The following is a 15463-nucleotide window of genomic DNA, read 5'->3' as shown; positions in this document are numbered from 1 at the left end:
AACCAAAAAGAGGCAGAAAAGTGGCCAAAAAAAGTCAAAACAAAAGAAACATAAGATAAAAGCGAGCAAAAAGAGGTCAGATAGAGTCCGAAAAAATGGCTAAAAAGATCAAAAAGGGGCCAAATGGAGAGCGGAAAGAGATCTGAAAAAGGTCAAAAATGGATCAAACAAGGCCAAAATAACACAAATAGAATAGAAGATCAAACAGAAACCAGAAAGAGGCTACTAGACTAAAGACTAAAGACTAAAGACTAAAGACTAAAGACTAAAGACTAAAGAATGGTTAAAAATAAGCCAATAGAGGCCACAAAGTGACAAAAAAAGACCAACAAGAGTATATAAAATCAAAAATACAAAACAGGCCAAGAGGTAAAAAAGGCCAACAGAGTCCAAAAAGAGAGCAAAACGAGACCAATTGGAGATCGAGAAACAACATCAAAAAAGTAGTAAAAAGTAGTAAAAGGGTCAAAGAGAGGCCAAAATTGCGAAAAGGGGATCAAATAAAATGCAAAAAGGTTAAAAAGTGACAAAAACAAACCAAAAAGTGATCAAAAGAAAAGCATTGACTAAAACATAGTAAAAAGAAGCCACAAAAGGCCAAAAGTAGTCAAACAAAAGGGGCCAAATGAAGACACAAAAGAGGCCCAGCGGAGATCAAAAAGTGGCCAAAGAGGCCAAAAAGAGGCAAAATGGAAACCCAAAAGAGACCAAAAATACATCAAAAGTGGTCAGAGGTAAATCAAACAGAGGACAAAATTAGATTAAAAAGTCTCCTAAAATAATCCATAAACAGACCTGTTGCGGGCCAAATAGAAAACAAAAAGAAACTAAATAGTGGCCCGAAACGAAGCCTAGAAAAGCCATAAAAGAAACCAAAATGTGTCCAAAAGAAAACCATAAAGACACCAAATAGAGGTAAAAATGATGCCAAAAGGAAATCTAAATAAGAGACTAAATGGAGACGAAAAGGAAGAGACAGACAGACAGACAGACAGACAGACAGACAGACAGACAGACAGACAGACAGACAGACAGACAGACAGACAGACAGACAGACAGACAGACAGACAGACAGACAGACAGACAGACAGACAGACAGACAGACAGACAGACAGACAGACAGACAGACAGACAGACAGACAGACAGACAGACAGACAGACAGACAGACAGACAGACAGACAGACAGACAGACAGACAGACAGACAGACAGACAGACAGACAGACAGACAGACAGACAGACAGACAGACAGACAGACAGACAGACAGACAGACAGACAGACAGACAGACAGACAGACAGACAGACAGACAGACAGACAGACAGACAGACAGACAGACAGACAGACAGACAGACAGACAGACAGACAGACAGACAGACAGACAGACAGACAGACAGACAGACAGACAGACAGACAGACAGACAGACAGACAGACAGACAGACAGACAGACAGACAGACAGACAGACAGACAGACAGACAGACAGACAGACAGACAGACAGACAGACAGACAGACAGACAGACAGACAGACAGACAGACAGACAGACAGACAGACAGACAGACAGACAGACAGACAGACAGACAGACAGACAGACAGACAGACAGACAGACAGACAGACAGACAGACAGACAGACAGACAGACAGACAGACAGACAGACAGACAGACAGACAGACAGACAGACAGACAGACAGACAGACAGACAGACAGACAGACAGACAGACAGACAGACAGACAGACAGACAGACAGACAGACAGACAGACAGACAGACAGACAGACAGACAGACAGACAGACAGACAGACAGACAGACAGACAGACAGACAGACAGACAGACAGACAGACAGACAGACAGACAGACAGACAGACAGACAGACAGACAGACAGACAGACAGACAGACAGACAGACAGACAGACAGACAGACAGACAGACAGACAGACAGACAGACAGACAGACAGACAGACAGACAGACAGACAGACAGACAGACAGACAGACAGACAGACAGACAGACAGACAGACAGACAGACAGACAGACAGACAGACAGACAGACAGACAGACAGACAGACAGACAGACAGACAGACAGACAGACAGACAGACAGACAGACAGACAGACAGACAGACAGACAGACAGACAGACAGACAGACAGACAGACAGACAGACAGACAGACAGACAGACAGACAGACAGACAGACAGACAGACAGACAGACAGACAGACAGACAGACAGACAGACAGACAGACAGACAGACAGACAGACAGACAGACAGACAGACAGACAGACAGACAGACAGACAGACAGACAGACAGACAGACAGACAGACAGACAGACAGACAGACAGACAGACAGACAGACAGACAGACAGACAGACAGACAGACAGACAGACAGACAGACAGACAGACAGACAGACAGACAGACAGACAGACAGACAGACAGACAGACAGACAGACAGACAGACAGACAGACAGACAGACAGACAGACAGACAGACAGACAGACAGACAGACAGACAGACAGACAGACAGACAGACAGACAGACAGACAGACAGACAGACAGACAGACAGACAGACAGACAGACAGACAGACAGACAGACAGACAGACAGACAGACAGACAGACAGACAGACAGACAGACAGACAGACAGACAGACAGACAGACAGACAGACAGACAGACAGACAGACAGACAGACAGACAGACAGACAGACAGACAGACAGACAGACAGACAGACAGACAGACAGACAGACAGACAGACAGACAGACAGACAGACAGACAGACAGACAGACAGACAGACAGACAGACAGACAGACAGACAGACAGACAGACAGACAGACAGACAGACAGACAGACAGACAGACAGACAGACAGACAGACAGACAGACAGACAGACAGACAGACAGACAGACAGACAGACAGACAGACAGACAGACAGACAGACAGACAGACAGACAGACAGACAGACAGACAGACAGACAGACAGACAGACAGACAGACAGACAGACAGACAGACAGACAGACAGACAGACAGACAGACAGACAGACAGACAGACAGACAGACAGACAGACAGACAGACAGACAGACAGACAGACAGACAGACAGACAGACAGACAGACAGACAGACAGACAGACAGACAGACAGACAGACAGACAGACAGACAGACAGACAGACAGACAGACAGACAGACAGACAGACAGACAGACAGACAGACAGACAGACAGACAGACAGACAGACAGACAGACAGACAGACAGACAGACAGACAGACAGACAGACAGACAGACAGACAGACAGACAGACAGACAGACAGACAGACAGACAGACAGACAGACAGACAGACAGACAGACAGACAGACAGACAGACAGACAGACAGACAGACAGACAGACAGACAGACAGACAGACAGACAGACAGACAGACAGACAGACAGACAGACAGACAGACAGACAGACAGACAGACAGACAGACAGACAGACAGACAGACAGACAGACAGACAGACAGACAGACAGACAGACAGACAGACAGACAGACAGACAGACAGACAGACAGACAGACAGACAGACAGACAGACAGACAGACAGACAGACAGACAGACAGACAGACAGACAGACAGACAGACAGACAGACAGACAGACAGACAGACAGACAGACAGACAGACAGACAGACAGACAGACAGACAGACAGACAGACAGACAGACAGACAGACAGACAGACAGACAGACAGACAGACAGACAGACAGACAGACAGACAGACAGACAGACAGACAGACAGACAGACAGACAGACAGACAGACAGACAGACAGACAGACAGACAGACAGACAGACAGACAGACAGACAGACAGACAGACAGACAGACAGACAGACAGACAGACAGACAGACAGACAGACAGACAGACAGACAGACAGACAGACAGACAGACAGACAGACAGACAGACAGACAGACAGACAGACAGACAGACAGACAGACAGACAGACAGACAGACAGACAGACAGACAGACAGACAGACAGACAGACAGACAGACAGACAGACAGACAGACAGACAGACAGACAGACAGACAGACAGACAGACAGACAGACAGACAGACAGACAGACAGACAGACAGACAGACAGACAGACAGACAGACAGACAGACAGACAGACAGACAGACAGACAGACAGACAGACAGACAGACAGACAGACAGACAGACAGACAGACAGACAGACAGACAGACAGACAGACAGACAGACAGACAGACAGACAGACAGACAGACAGACAGACAGACAGACAGACAGACAGACAGACAGACAGACAGACAGACAGACAGACAGACAGACAGACAGACAGACAGACAGATCGTTGTCTTTCGGAAGAACCGCAAGAGTGCCGTAACAAAGACATAACACGTTTTAGAGAAAAGCGTGCACGTAAATGTTCAAGGTCAGTTAACAGTAATGAATCGCGATTATATGTAATTATTTAAGTAACCTGATTTCTGAACAGACTATCGTCAAACGAAGATGTTTTCAGAAGTTTGTTAATGACGTCGGAACAATTGATTTTAACTTTAAGAAGACCAACAGTGAAAAAATCAATGCGGTTGTTACCAGCAGCATACAATCTTTTACAAAAGAACCAGAATGAAAATAATTCTGCAACAGATAGCGAAACAGACGTGGACGGGGTCTTGTGAAATTATTATGAACTTATAAGAATAATAAAACCCTGATAACTTACTAAAACCAGCATATATGTATGTAATTTATAATTGAAATAACCAAAATACCCGACCAGACCCGACCGAGATTTTTGGTACACTTATACTATACTCTATGGCGGTTCAAGCGATGCTAACTTTAGCTGCCAGTAGGTGTCTATTTACGGAAAAAATTACTTGTAAAAACGGTAAAATTTATGCTTCAAATTAATTTTTAAAGCAAATAAAGCAACATATGATATTTACACCTTCTAGAAAGTTATGTATTTCGATAGTATCCAACGGTTTGTTGAACATGTTGAACCTGTTAGATGAGGTTTTGTGTACAAAAAGTTTGAAAAACTGATTTTAAGGGGGTCACGACAGAAAGTCAATTATATTTCGCAAACCATATGATGCAGATACTTAGTTTCTTCGACAAAGTTTAATGAAATTCAAAGTTATACAACTTTGCCGAACATATGACCATGCTATCTAGTTCCTATAAAAAATTATTTTTTTCATATTAGTTATCCCCTTAATATCTAAATATACCAAAATGTCATTAGATGCAGAATACTTTTTTATAAAACTTCTCCTAAGACACCTAAACTCGAAAACGTCAGAAAAAGCGAGAAAAGACTTTTGACCGCGTTTTTCCAGAATGGTCCCACTGTGCGAGGGTGGTCACGAGGAAATGGAAGTCATGACGGTCGCCATCTCTGGATTGGTACACGTCTCGACAGGTGCAAGGAAAGTGGACGGTGAAGGAGCAGGAGTAGCATCAAGAATGGTAGAAGTCTGAGGGGGTGGCTGTGAAGGAGTGAACGTTATGACAGTCGCCATCTCCGGATCAATTAACGTCTCGACAGGTGTACGGAGCAGTGTACAAACACAGCCTCCCTCCGAAGTAATACTTAACGGAAGCTCCGGGGGAGTTCAGACGCCCGTGAGGTTTTTTAGTGGGTTAGAGTCCCATTCTGTGTTTTTCAAGTTTTTCAGGCTGTAGAGCCCATAGACAATTGATTTTATAAAAAAAAATTTAACTCATATCCTACAAATTATTTTTTTGTCCCCCGATTTTTCAAGCCAATTTCCAAGGAGGGAGGGGGGCGAGGGTGACAAAAACTTTTAAAATGATTTGCAATGGCCTTAACAGTATCAGTGGAAACAATTTGCCGGTTTTTCTTGGCCACTTGACATCGTTACTAGTTAATTAACAGTTCAGGAATTCATGCCGTTTCTGAGCTTAATCCCAATCTAGTTTCAGTGAAATTAGGCATTTAAACGAGCAAAATACACCCACGAAAAACGCTGATCGCAATCGGTTAAGTAATAACACATTTATCTTTTTGGACTTCACAATGCAAAGCATGCAATGTACTCCTTGGTAAAACAGTGCAGAACCAATTTGCCACTGGGGTAATTAGCCTCACGTATCACCAGCCAACAGCATCGAAAGCGTGGGCTCGTAGGCTAGCCATCACATGGCAAGATAAATGGGCAAGCGGCTAGTCATGGCGCTACTCATTAGTTTGGCTTTAGGCTCCAGCTATCATGTCGCATAATGGCGCGATGTGTCGTGTCCCAGTCTCACTGGCTGGTGATTACACGAAGAAAGAACGAGCGACGGTGTAAAAAAAACTGCCCGCCCGCCCGTATGAAGGTACCCCCAGTGAATTCCATGTGGATCACTTTCATCAGGAGTCGCTCATTGCAACCAGTTCTAATTAGGTACGTTAAAAATTCCAGAGCATAAATCTTACTCCTACCAATTAAATGGAAATTAAATGCACAACAAAAATAAAACGACTTGAGCAAGAGTTTCGTTTTTATGTGACTTAAACTAGCGTGAAGTGATGAACCTCATATGTGAAAGATTGCCAACCAAAGATAATCACAACCAAATCGCGATCACGTTGAATGCCAGATTTCACCATTCACAGGTTCAATTAGCTATACACCTTGGAAACCCAGATACACACACCAATCAAACGATGACTAGCGCGTTAAATTAGTAATTTTCCGTCACGTTTCTGAGCGATCAACCATCGCCAAATATGTGAGAGTCACCTGTCAAGTTCAATGTCACCATTTGCCACTCTTCGCTGTCTGTCTAGTAAACTCGACGCTTAGCATCGAGAACTAGCGATTGAATTGTCATGCAGAAATTGAATTAGACACTATTACATAAGCGGTGATCCGGCAACCACCGCCGAGTGATCGATGGGGAGATCGCCGCCGGCTACAGACTTGCGTGTCCTAGACCTTCCGAACTATTTATTGTGATATCATCGATTCCGCTCCGATAGTCCGAATGTTTCGTTCTATCGCGCTGTTCCGATCTGGTGTTCTATGCCGCTGTACCAAAAAGGCAAGTCACCCAATTTGGAAGGCATAACAAATATTTGTCCTGTCGGTTGCTAATATGGTGCCGATGTATGCCTTCGATATCTCCTCCGGCACGTGCATATTTAGTGTGAATCAGGTGAATTTCGGGCAGCAAAGTGTTTGTCATGCCGGATCACGGAATGGTTATAAATTTAAGCTAACCTTGAGGTATTGTGAGATTATTTTGAATGAGTTTCTGTCACATCCACGGATTTTAATAAAAACTAGCCTTTAAATATGGGAATTGACTTGTCTGAACCTGTAATAGTAATCTAGTTCATTGTCCAAAATTACATAGATATAATCGACATCTATATTTTCAATTGCCATGACGTTACACCATCATTTTATCGATGATCGATGATCGAAGATCACTTAATTGAAACAAATCTGGTAGTATAAGTTTGTTAGAGTAAATGTTGCCTATTTCGTAAAAATTTATTACAGTACAGTGTAATGTGCTACATTACACGTAGTGCTAGTGAACTTATGCGCTTATCTTATGAATTTATGCTTAGTCTTTAGGCTTATTCTAATAATATAAAAGAGAGTTAATCTAGTTTAAATATATATTAAAACCAATGCGAAATTCTTACATAATCCTGATTCAAAAGTACCTAATTCACGATTCACGTTTACTGGAATAACTGGGTCGCCAATATAGTAAGCCGGTTATATTGAAACTACCTGTACTCGTGTGCGTTGCCACGTGCTCAACTTTAAGTGAATAGAGTTCCTTCTGTAGCAGATATGCATTCACAGTGTTGATAGTTCGATTTCATTCAAATATTTTACTGAACCATACTTGCATCTATCAAGAATTCCTATCCATTGTACTCGGTGCTGGGCCACTCGTCGCCAATTCTTTGTGCGTCTCGCACGCGCAAGTCGGCTTCAACCTGGTCGAAACATCTAGCATGTTGAGCCCCTCTATTCCTGGTGCCGGTGGGGTTCTTGAAGAGAAAAGATTTCACTGCACAGTCGTCCGGCATCCTTGCGACGTGGCCGGCGCACCGTAGCCTCCCAACATTCGCCAGGTGTACGATAGGTATCACTCCAAGTAGTGCCTGCAAGTGGTGGTCTCGTGGTTCATACGCCTACGCCACTCTCCACTATCCGTTTGTACTCCGTCAAAAATAGTCTGCAACAGCTTTCGTACACGTAGGTCTTCCGTAAGCAATTGTCGACGGTAACCAGAGATCCCAAATATACGAATTGATCAACCACTTGCAGTTCATCGCCGTCAGTCACTGTCCGTGGGAGGCAAACGTTGCTTTCTCTGGAGCCTCTTCCTACCACATATTTGGTTTTCGACGCATTGATTTGTAACCTATCCTCTTAGCCACCGTTTTTAGTCTGGTGCAGATTGCCTTGGCCTCGGTTGTCGAACGTTTACAGTGAAGGGGGCACAGTGGTTCCCGCCAACCTTTAAGATGGCAGCCCCGTCAGTGGGATACCGACCTTAGGTTAACAGCCTACTTTACCGGAAAACAAAAAGTTAATGAAAATGGAAAAAGAAATCTATCTGGATTATTGGCAACGACCTTTAGCATGAAAACACGGACACGAATCGGAACCTGGAATATTCTGACCCTTGCCCAGCAGGGCAAGCTGGCTCAACTTGAAAGGGAAGCTGGCCGCCTGAAGCTTGAAATCCTGGGGCTCAGTGAGGTCCGCTGGCCAGGTACTGGCAAACAAAAGACATCATCCGGGCAAGTCTTGCTCTACTCTGGCATGTGAGCTGTTTACAGAATTCTGTGATAATAACAACATGGTCATTGGTGGATCGCTCTTTCCCCATAGACCAGTACATAATGTCACGTGAGTTTCCCGCGATTGGCGAACAGGAAACCAAATCGACCACATCTGCCTGCATCACCCAAAATGGCGAAAGGAGCCTTCTTGATGTACGCAACAAACGCAGCGCTGATATTGTTATCATGTTATCATGCGTGTTATCATGCGTGTCGCTCGTGTCCAACAACGGGAGGAGAAAGTTGGGTGCCGCTACGACGTCCGCCGATTGGAGAATCCTGAGTTGAAAAGGGCTTTCGTCGAACAACTTGGATCCCGAGCCTCGGAGTTGCCGCTTGGTGGAACGGTCAAAGAGCAATTGACCGGCAGCAGGAACGCCTTCGTCACGACCAGTGACGAAACCCTCGCAAAGTGTGCAGCTGGCGGAGGGAGTGGATATTGGATGAAACTAGGAGGAAGATCGTCGTGCGTAGAGAGGCAAAAGCCAGCCATGAACGAGCACGAACCAAATCGGGTAAGACAGCTGCCCGTCATCGATACGCCGAACTGGACAGGGCTAGTTAACGAGCTTGTAGGCGGGTCGAGAGAGCCTGGACTAACTCCCTAGCCGAACAAGGAGAAACCGCCGCCGCCAATGGTGATATCCGTTTGAGGTACGAGATTTCTTGCCGCCTTAGTGGTGCCAGGATGAATACAAAGATGCCGGTAAAGGACAGAGCTGGTCAGCTACTGACTGAGCGTTCAAAACAGCTTAAGCGATGAGCAGCGATCACGTTGCTCTGTATTACTCTCAATGTACTCTGTAAGGTAATCCTCAATCTGATCCAGGAGAAGATTGACGCTACTCTCCGGCGGCAGTCAGATTCCGTGCTGGGCGATCATGTGTAGACCGTATCACAACGCTCCGCATTATATTGGAGCAGATCAACGAATTCCAGTACTCTCTTCTACTGATGTTCGTTGACTTCGAAAAGGCGTTTGACCGTCTCAACCACGTAAACATCTGGGAAGCACTTAGGTGTAGAGGAGTTCCAGATATGGTAGTCCATCTCAGCGAGCCTCAGTACGAGGCGTTCTCGTGCAAGGTTTTGTACAACGGCGTCTTTTCCGACCTTATAAGGGTTACTGCTGGCGTGAGACAGGGCTGCATTTTATCACCACTTCTGTTTCTCATCGTTATGGATGAGAGATTAGTTGGAGCAATTCAACAGTAGACCAAATCGAGGATTGCCTTGGAATCCTCTAACGATGGAGCAGCTAAATAACCTAGACCTAGCCGTCGACATTGTCATGCTCGCACAACGTCGAAACGATATGCAGAGAAAGTTAGATGACCTCTCCGAGAGCTCCCAGGCAGCAGGTCTCACAGTCAATGTAGCAAGAACTAAGTCTATGGTAGTGAACATTGACAATCCACCCAACTTCACAGTAGCGGGAAAACAAGTTGAGCAGGTAGACGTCTTTCAATAACTTAGTAGACAACTCCCGATGGTGGCACCAAGACTGGTATAGCCACACGGATTAGGAAGGCTTGGGTGCAAACCTGCAAACTGCGAAACATTTGACGCTCAACCTACTCATGCTACATACGAAAACCCGAATTTTCATTTCAAACGTTAAATCCGTATTGCTGTATGCCTGCGAAACGTGGTGCGTCTCAGCGAAGACGAAGACGCAAAAACTGCAAGTATTCATTAACCGGTGCCTACGATATATCATTCGTGTCTGGTGGCCTGACAACTGGATATCCAATAAGGAACTCCATCGTCGATGTCATCACCGGACGATAGCAACAGAAATTCGTGAACGTAGGTAAAAGTGGATCGGTCACACCTTGAAGAAAGGAGCGCACGAGATCTGCAGAGAAGCACTCGACTGGAATCCGCAAGGACAGCGTAGAAGAGGCAAACCCAGAGACTCATGGCGACGCAGCTTAGCCAACGACATCCAGGCTGTAGACGAGAATCTGTCTTGGCGACAGGTGAAGGCTATGGCAGGTAACCATCAACAGTCGGCCCTTTCCGGTGACTCTATTATTATTCAGCTGACCGATTTATCGCCGGGTCTCTTCGGAATAGGGAGGCGGTACGCTGTTGTCGCTTGTATGCAGTCTTAGGTTAGCTTCTGTTGCGTCTTATTCTGCCATATCGCCGTTGTGGTGCTCATCGAGGAACTGCTTCCACCTGTCGACCGTCTCGCGCTCGTTTGTGATTAGATCCACTCCCGCGTCTCTATACATGCTAGGTATAATGTGTAGCGCCCAAGTAACACACTTGGTTTTAAATAAGAATTGACAACGGATTTAAAACAAATCGAATTGCTAACCTTTCGTTTCCACATACTTAATTACGACCGGATTAACACTGAAACAGCGCAAGAAACGAGCTAAAATTTAACATGTTTGTGAAATATTTCAAAGTGACGCCTATGCGTTGCATGGTTTTTGTACTACCAACTGAAAAACTTAATCGCGCTGTTGACAGGAATTTTTTTTTCTGATATTTCCCTGAAGTTATATTTACATTTACAAGCAAATAATGACAGACATTTTTCGCAAGATAAAATGGCTAAAGTTATATTTCGGTAATTCATCAATCACTCAAAGCAACATTGTAGCCTTCAAATAACCCAAACTAAAGTGCAATTTTAAATTTATCGTGAACTTTGCCATGCTACTTCCGAAAAATTGATGCGCTCAAGATTTACTTTTATAAGCAAAAGTTGAGTGGAATCGAAATAAATATCATTTTTTGACAATCTCACAAAACATGCTAATCTCTTTGAAAACCGGCGGGATATTTTATATTAATTATGTTATATGTCCCTTGTATATATAAAATCATTCTACGAAACAAAAATAATGATCTATTACATTATATTTTGGGGCAGTCATCGGCCATGTTTATACAAGATTGCGTTCAAATGAGCACACCGATAACCGAAAAATTCGAAACCAATAAAAAGCTTTACTGTATGCATTTTGTTTCGCGTTAACTTACAACTGATTCACAGTTAATTTTTATTTGTGAAAGAACTTAAATTGCGCTCAAAAAATACCCAGAATACTCAAAAACTGAAGCATTTAAGCTCAATAAAATATTGCAATGTTGCGAAAATGTGTCAAAATTATGGATCTGTGCTGTACTCATTGTCATCGCTTCGCCGCTGTTCAATGCCGGCAATTCGCCACTACGAAGTTGCTGATATTGGTTTGATTTTTGTGTGAGAAAAAAAGAGAAGGAAGTATTTTTGCTTTTGTTTTCACGTAAGTTTTGACAATTCGGCACGGGGTTTCGTGTGAGTGCGAACAGACTTAGAAATCTCTTTTACTTTCGTAGTCGCGAATACTCAGTTGTAAATGTTCAATAAAAACTTAGCTTTACAACCGAAATGTAACTTTAACCTGTCATTCTGGCTGAAAACATCGGCGTTAGAAATAAAACATTTTTATAACATCTTGTTTTCCATGAAACTTATTTATAATTTAAATGCAACTGTTTTCTGAATATTTTTCTAAAAAACATGTTGCAAGTGTTACTTGGGCGATCTTGATTTACGTTCTCGTAAAACTTGCGCGTGTCAAAACAGCAAAATAAAGCAAAACCTAGGTGCTACATTCTTTTATCGAAACTTGACCTTCTATGTTCTGTTTTATACGACAGACTTCGCAGCCAGCTGTTAAAGTACAGGACACTTGCAGGGCCAGTTGCTATGATAATATTGACTCTATCAACCTCTCCCATCCGAGATTTGTATGTCATTAGTCCGGAATAGTTGTTCCAGATATTCACGATCTGTCCTCCTTCTGGTGCTTTTTCCCTCCTCAGGATCTTGGTCAACTCATTCCGCGCTCGTCGATACTTTGCCAAATTCTCTCTCATGGATGTACTTAGATAGTTTTTCCAAGCTATTTTTTCTATCGCTTGTTGGCATTCTCTTTGAAACCAATCATTTCCTGCGCTCGAGGTTTCCTTACCTAGCATCGCGGTTGCGGCTAAGTTGACGGCCAAAAGGGTATCATATTCTATCCGTTTTCGAGGCTCAACCCAGCTAGCACCAACTCGTATATCAATGTACGAAAACTATCCTAAATATCTCCTAAAAAACTCGAAATCGTAAATAAAGCTGGATAAAGTGGGATCAAGTTGATTTTCTGTCGTATATAATGATAATGACTGACATACATACGATTTTCAGCACAAAATCATAGAATAGTACGAAGCGACTCGCGCTTAATCGGATATTATCGTATATAAATACTTATATAGTCGTAACGCTTAAAATTATTCGTAATCACGTATATTGCCTCCAAAATAGTACGGATATGCCAATTTTGCGCATGAAATACGATTTATTTAGCATGTATATCTGTACATAATGCTGATTTTTACCTTTTTTATACGTATGAAAATGCTAGCTGGGAAAGCGTTTAGCTCCACAGAGGAAAACAGAGCTTCATCCACTATGCGCACGTAGCTTTCGGTAACTCGCAGGTTGTCTAATTGCCGAATATTTAAGCGAGAAGGGCGGCTTTCTCGCGAGGTATAAACCGTCGATAGTTTGATCGCACATGTATTGTTACTAGGTATTGGTCTGAGTCGATATCCGCACCCCGTAAGGTGCGCACGTTGGTGATATTCGAGAGAAAAAGACCCTCGATGAGAATTCGGTCGGTTTGGTTCGAGGTTCGCTGGTCAGGGGATTTCCATGTGGCTTTGTGGATATCTTTGTGGGGAAAGAAAGTGCTACTGATCACCAAGCCTCGGGAAACTGCAAGATTGATGCATCGCTGGTCGTTATCGTTCGTTTCCCGATAACAATCTTGATGCCTCGATGCTTGATGTGTCATGGTGAGCAGCTGTTGTACGTTGACCCAGCTGCGCATAGAACGCTTCCTTCTCGTCGTCGGGTTTACCTTCGTGTGGACAATGCACGTTTATGATGATGTAGTTAAAACGAACGAACGAAGAGAAACGGCCTTTTATCTTCAACACGCACATCCTCTCGTTGATCGCCTTCCAGTCCATTTCGCAACCCTGCATTTTGCTCAACACTACAAAACCCATTCCTTGCTCGTTGGTCGCTCCACTGCTCTGGAAAAATTGGGCTTTGTCGCCACGGACCCTCCACACCTTCTCGCCTTTGCGACAGATCTCCTGCAGTGCCACGATGCCAAACTGTCGGGGTTCTAATTGATCGAGAAGCACCCTGTCGCCAGCAATGAAATTTAGCGATCTGCAGTTCCAGGTACCAAGTCTCCATTCCATGTCCTAAATTCGTCTCCTTTGTCCATGCCGAATGTTCCAAGTAGAATTTTCTTGACTCCTTTTAGTGTTCTCTTTTTGGATAGGTAACTGTACTAGGGCTTACACTACCGAGTCTCGTGATGGGGCTGCCACCTTATAGTGCCGAGACAACACTGTGCCTTCTTCCCTGTTGGTATACGACCTTAGTTTTCACCGGGGTCGGTTACTCGATCTCCTAAGGTTACTCCGCTAAGGTTGCTCGTATTCCGGCTGGTACCACGTGGAGGTAGGGATAGGAGTTGCTGGATAAGAGGTTGAGGACCACTATGGAGTCTGTTTTAGGCATTAGCTACCCGTTTACCAAACTGTTTTGTGTTCGCGTTGGTATTAGTCTTGTAGTCCATCACAGCGCAGCTCGGCTTCGTCAGCTACCCTCGCACTGCTTCCTGGCGCTGGCTTTGGCCACCGTGTTTTTGTTTGTCGTTTCGGTTCGGTGCATTTCGGATCTTGAAGTCGTGGAGACCGTCACGTTTCATCGTTTTATGGACAAACCAGATGGAAGCTTTTCGCTGCATCGCGGATCAAAAGTTTCGACCGACGCTTGAACAGATTCAATACCTTCCATCAGATCAGCTATTTTCGGTTTTCTGTGGCTGAGACTTCCGGCCCAAGCAACAGTGTAAGTTTTATTGTACTCTTATGGCGGTTTTCGTGACCAATGTTGGTCTTAAATGCCATTATAAGAGCGTAATAAAATCCAAATTGTTACTTGGGTGGTCTCCTTAGATGACTACACCACCCGGGACACGATTCTCGATCTATCTGTGGGACGCAGTAAACGTTTCCACGAATGCGCACATGTTTTTTCGGCGGATCTGCTCTTGCTGCAATGTCATATCGATCGATGCTGAACAGATTGAGACAAATTCTGCCGACATAAACATTACACTCTTAGCTAGTTTCAGTTGAAATTTCATCAACCACACTCTGAAAGTTTATGAACTAATCAGTGTGTCGCACATTTTTCAAGTGCAGTTTTCATTGTCTGGCCAGGATACGTGCGCGTGGCAGTGCAGATGTTTTAAGCATGCCGCCTTACGACAGTTGTGCTACCTAGTCTCGCTATTGCGCTGGATTTTATGCTGTAATTGGGCTATGCTATTTAAAATTATCGCTATAAATTGCTGTTGAAATTATCAATACAATGTTTTCAATTGACATGATTATAAAAATTAATACAATTTATCAAACCGTTCCAACCATAATCAGTCATCCACCATCAATCAAAATGCAGGAACTTTTATCTCCGCATGTCATACAACCATCAAACGAGATGCACATCGCCTACGACAGTAGTTTATACGGCAAATTGCGACCCGAATGATTAGAAT

Source organism: Sabethes cyaneus, chromosome 2, assembly GCF_943734655.1.
Source record: "Sabethes cyaneus chromosome 2, idSabCyanKW18_F2, whole genome shotgun sequence".
NCBI lineage: Eukaryota > Metazoa > Arthropoda > Insecta > Diptera > Culicidae > Sabethes > Sabethes cyaneus.
The sequence above is the reverse complement of the archived record's forward strand: the minus strand, read 5'-3'. Positions refer to the sequence as shown.